The sequence below is a fragment of the Mirounga angustirostris genome, unplaced genomic scaffold (assembly GCF_029215605.1).
Source record: "Mirounga angustirostris isolate CCGP_5_RB_7025 unplaced genomic scaffold, mMirAng1.0.hap1 SCAF_1, whole genome shotgun sequence".
Classification (NCBI taxonomy): Eukaryota; Metazoa; Chordata; class Mammalia; order Carnivora; family Phocidae; genus Mirounga; species Mirounga angustirostris.
In genome coordinates, this window is record NW_026991709.1 from 60,542,884 (window position 1) to 60,548,885 (window position 6,002).

Sequence of the window (6,002 nt, forward strand, 5' to 3'; positions counted from 1 at the left end):
GAGCATGGAAATACGTGATTTTAGGAGGAACAACCTACACCCTGCTAACTCTACTCAGCTCTGTGTGGAGCTAGTGCCTACTGAATAAATTGAAGAAAGCTGATGTCACGGAAGGGGTGAGTCCTCAGTGGATCAAGGGGTCTTTCCTCGTCACTGTTATTGAGTGAAATTTTCACTGGGAGAAACAGCCACACAGAAAAAAGTCAGAAAGCATCAGTAACATATGCGAACAATTTAAGAGTTTTTTTTTTTTTTTTTTTACTTCATTCTGAGTTGGTGTGATTTCCACAGAAGACTTTGGAGCAAGGATCTGGGACTCAATCATAATCTGATTAAAGTCTCAACAGGTGTGAGATAAGGTGCTGGAGAAGGTCATCCATGGGTTGGAGTCATACTGGCAATATTTGTTTAGGCATTCTCTTTTACCCTAAAGTTTTTTTTGTTTTTTGTTTTTGGTAAGATAAATGCTTTCATTTCTCTCCCAAATCTATACTTAAAAGTAACATCCTTGTGACTTAGCACGGTTCAACTTCTTTTTCAAAGTATAATTCTAAACTTCTTCCACTGAATCCATGGTCACACTGAAAACAATAGCATTTTAAGTCTATACTAATATACACTGTTTGGTGGTCTTACTGGTTGTGTTAAAGTTGGGATTTTGTTTTTTACATGTGAATAATCTGTTTTTTTGCTTTATAAACTCTTGGTTCCTTAAATAGAATTTTCAAGGTGGAGGAGGACACATCAGAGAAGCTTGTGATAATCCTAAAAGATATACCAAGGATAATTGCAGTCCTCACACTGACACAAAACAATGTGACTCAAACTTATACATAACACACACAAAGTCAGGGTGATACTGGCTAGTATAGACCATTCAAGATACAGAAATAAATAGATTCTAATTCTGGTCAGAAAGCAACATAATTTGTTGATTCTAAAAAATCTACATCTGGAGTACTTAATAAAAATTAAAACTAGGCTGGCTTTTCTCTTTCCCTCATCTTGGAACCTGTGGAGGCCTCCTGGGAACAGGACTCCTAAAACGATAAATATGTCTGGAATCCTGGTCCAAGGCCATTTTTGCTGGCTATAAGAGGGGTCTCTAGAGCCAGAGGGAGCACACAGCTCTTCTTAAAATTGAAGGTATTTATGCTTGAGATGAAACGGAATTCAATCTAGGCAAGAGATGTGCTTATGTGTACAAAGCAAAGAACAACACAGTGACTCCTGTGGGCAAACCAAACAAAACCAGAGTGATTCTGGAGAGAAGTAACTTGTGCTCATGGAAACAGTGGCATGGTTCACGCCAAATTCCAAAGCAACCTTCCTGCAAAGCCACTGGCCACAGAATCTGTGTGATGCTGTACCTCTCAAGGATTTAAACTTACTAAAAAGTAAATAAAGGTATAGATTTGTTCTCTTATATTTTTGTTAAAAAATTAGGGATGCCTGGGTGGCTCAGTCAGTTAAGTGTCTGGCTCTTGATTTCAGCTCAGGTTATGATCTCAGGGTCTTGAGACTGAGCCCTGAGTTGGGCTCCATGCTCAGCTGGGGGTCTACTGGAGACTCTCTCTCTCTCCCTCTCCCTCTGCCTTTCCCCCAGCTTGTGTTCTCTCTCTCTCTCAAATAAATAAATCTTTTTAATATATGTGCTGCTGAAGCGAGCACTAAATAAATCTTTTTAAAAAATTAAAACTAGGTTGAGGACAAGTAAAAAAAGCCTCACCATCAACAGGTGAATTTTTCAAATAGTGATAAAACCATATTTTATTCCCAATATTCTACTGATAGCAAAACTATGGCCATGTCTACATGAAGTAGTCTTTTCACTGAGCTGTATTATTTGGGTCTAAAATGTTCAGTCATGTTGTCATACAGTTCCTATCATTCTACTCACACTTTGCCCATCCTTCAATCTTTTTCCACCATCATCCATCCTGTGACTTATTTCAGGAATTTGGAAAGCAGGCTGGTATCTCTTTTCCTCATATATTTAATTATGAGCAAATTATGAGATAAACTTGGACCTGCTGCTCTGACCAAATCTTCACTTTCCTTGCTCAGTTTTAAGTGTTCTGGGGGTCTTTTATAGTGGTCCCTGCCCATGTTCAGCTCAGGGAGGGATTCTCAAACTATCTCAACTCCTAAGGAAAAAGGCACTTCGGAGCTCTCAAAAATGCATTATTTCCAACATCAGCCAGCCCCAGAAAATCCCGTTCTGCAGTTGGCATGGGAGCCTGAGAAATAGGAAAATCAGATTAATGAATGATTTCCATAGAGCATTATTGAGATCACCACAAATCCCATTAACTTTTTTTTAACCTTTCCATACATTGTCTGTTGTCATGGAAACACAGCTTCTGCTAAGCTGCTTATAAAAATAATTTAATGATTGGTGACCCTTCTAGCTAAATGTTAGCTAATAAGCATTAGAAATGTGGGCCTTCTTTATTCCAAAAAAATGAAACAAAACAACCCCCCCCAAAAAAAAACCCACCTAGCTTTTTTTCCTGGGGGGTTGAAACTCATGCCTGCCTATCATGTAGGTAAGGCCTGCATCCATACCCACCAATTCTTTCAGTCACATATTTACTCTGATATAATTGCAATTTTGTCCTGTATTCCTGGGAAGAAATTCATCGTCATCAGGAACGAGGGCAAGATTATAGCTAAGAATGATATATTACTAAATGCTCTTGGAGAATTCTATTAAAGTGGCAAACATATTTTGAGTGTACATTTTCCAGCAGATTGATTACTTGATTTGTTTTTTTACAGGTATGTGTCATTGTTGGTAATTGCTGCGTATTTAGTGTTGCAGATGGTACCTTAATAAGTACCTTTTTATTGAGGTGAGATGCTTCTACACCAAGGAAAACATTTCTGGTTAACATTGCATCACATGTGATCAGACTATGAAAGCACATGAGCTTGTCAAAAGAATCTTAAAGTAATTTTATTGTTTAATTACCCAAATAATACTGTTTCATTTTAGAGAGGTAAAAAAATATAAATAAGAAAAGGAAGATAAAAATACTCCATGGTTTGCCACCCAAAATTGAGCATTTCAACATTTAGAGATAGAGCTTTATATAGTCTGCTTCTCTGCCTTCTTCCTTTCTATACACCTTCCACTTATCTATTTATCTATATCTCTATGTATATGTAGATATGTATTTAAAATGGGTTCATGGTGCACATATTTTGTAAATTGCTCCACAAGAGACATTTTCATAAAGATTGCTAAAATTACAGACTGATGATTTAAAATTCATGGTTCCTATTGCTGCTTCCCAGTGCTTTATGGACGGCCAAGGTAAAGGGGGAATATGTGCAATGCTATACATATACACTTATTAGAACATTATCCTATATTTTGGAACAAGTGGGAAGGCTAATAAATCTCTACAATCAAAGCCGTAACTCAATACAAAGCCTCACGTTGGTTGCCCAACCTGTTGTCACACCGTTGTCACCCCTCATAAACCCGCCTGTGGGTGGCCATGGGTCCCTTGTCAGGCCAGGGATCTAGGGCTAATTGAAAAGAACTGATGTCATTGTGCAAAAATACAGGATTGCGGATATACGAACAGAAGCTTGTCTTTATTTGAAATTTTGATTTTTTGTTTATCCCTAATGCATTTATCAGTGCCTTCATTTTGATTTTTCAAATATTGCATTAAAATATTATTTATCTTAATTTCGGATTTTTTTGATGTGACCTTAAAGTTCACACTTGGGGCAAGCACCTCACTTGCCCCACCCTAATCCTTGAGGCTCCCAAAGGGAATGCTAGAATTATTGTTTTCTCAACAGACACTTTCTGTTGACTGGCAGCCATGACTACGTGGGCTCTTAGGGACACACGGGACTGTAAGGCTTGAGAGTGGGTGGGCCCATGAGGACTTCAGAATTAAATGTCTAATATTCCTAGGAAGTTAATAGAATTACTTTAAGACGTTTCCTTGCCTTCAAGAAAAGGTAGAGACGTTGAAACACGTGGATATAGGCAGTATGGAGTGGTCCAAAGCTGGTTGGGGCTGTGGCAAAATGAATTCATGCCCTACCTAAACGCTCTGGAAATAAACTAAAAAAAGTAAAGAAGAAGAACACTGGCCTGCCAAACCAAACCACCAGTTTGCAATGCCTGGTGGGCTCTACCACTCCTCATGGCCTGGGAAGCGCACAGCTGTGAAACTAGACTTGGTCACTTCAAAACTGGGGTTGGTGGAGAAGCTGATCAACCAGGGTCTCTTAGAACCTGGAGCTAACGGTTATTAAGTGTTGTGAGAACAAAGTGTTCCTTTATTCACTCACCATGAGTGCAAATTTGTGTTTAAACTGTAGATAAGAAGATGACTATTTCACTTTATACTTAGGGATAAAAAAGAAGGCATCTCTCTTGTTTGGATTTTTTTATGCAAGGGAGGTAGAATTCTGCTTTTTAAAAATTTCTTTTCCACCATGTTGGAAAAAGAAGATGCAGGTTCGAAACAAAAGGAGAAATTTTGTGTCCATCTCTTCTTGTTTTTCTACCCTCCATAGCCCTTCCCCTCTACCTTGAGTAAGTGGAGGCAGGGAAGAGCCTGGAGACACTGGGGGGGAGGGGTTCAGTGAGCAAGGGGGAATGCAAATGGCAGCCAGAGGGGGGCAGCCCCTGCTGCGCTGAGTCACCTCCACCCCGGGAGGGTAGGTAGCCTCTGCCCTTCCCATGGGAGGTCACCAACAGTGCTCGCCAGTGCTGCCTTTGCTGACTTTCTGACCTCCTACCAGCCTGGGCCTGTGTCCTGCCTTCTTCTCCCCCCCGCTGCCAACGTAGCCCACCCTGTCTGTGTAGACAACTCCTGCCAGCCAGACTGTAAACCACTTAGGTGGTGGGATTTTTGTCATACTCAGTTTCATACTCTGGTTACCTGAGTGTCTGAAAATAGCAAGTGGATATCAAGTAAATGCTTCAAGAACACACGAATGGGTGAATGAATAAATGAATGGATGAGCTTTGATTCTTTCCTGTCAGTCTCTACCCCCTTTTCCCTTCCTTTGGTTTTGCAAACTTCTCACAGGAGCTCCAAGTTGCAACTAAGGCTCCTGTCTAAGAGAAAGAAGTACTTCCCTGAGAATTCAGCACTCTCGCATATCGTACCCAGCGATGAACTTGGAGCAACAAAGGCCCCGTCAATCTTACAAGTTGCAATTCAGTCACAAATGGTGGATGGCTGAGAGATTTCAGCAACAGTATCCCCATTGTCCCTCCCTGCTTGCTCCACACCTGATTTTGCATCTTGGCCCTCCTTTACTTCATCATTGCCTTTGCACTTGCTGTCCCCTTCTGCTTGGAATGCTCTTCCCCTAGATACCTCTTTCAGGTCTTTCCTCAAATAGCATCTTCTCACCAAAGCCTTTCATGACCAGCTTGCTCAATATTTTGTATCACCCTTTCCTGTGAAAGTATTTCAGGTGGGAACAAGTCTTGTCTCCATTTAAAGTACTATTTCCTTGGGGTGCCTGGATGACTCAGTTGGTTAAGTGTGGGACTCTTGATTTCGGCTCAGGTCATGATCTCAGGGTTGCTGGGTGTGGAGCCTGCTTAAGATTCTCTCTCTGCCCTCTACCTCTGCCTTTCCCCACCCCCCACAGCTCATGATCAGGCTTTCTCTCTCTAAAATAAATACATACATACATAAATAAATAAATAATAAATACGATATCCTTTACTCAATTGTTTTATTCACCTATTTTCCATCATTACAATGTAAGCTTCATGAAGTTAGGAACTTCCTCTGTTTTATTTCTGTCTTCAGCTCTTAAGACACTGCTGGCATTGAGTAGGATCTCAGTAAACAGCGAACAACTAAATCTCTCTCAAAATTACAACCACAAACTTTACTTAAGTCTTTTATTTGCTCCCTGAATTTAGCGCATATTTTTTGACCTTCTCATTTTTAAAACTGGTTTCTCCTAACTGGTCATCTAGTTCTAACAATGCCTGAAGCAACCAC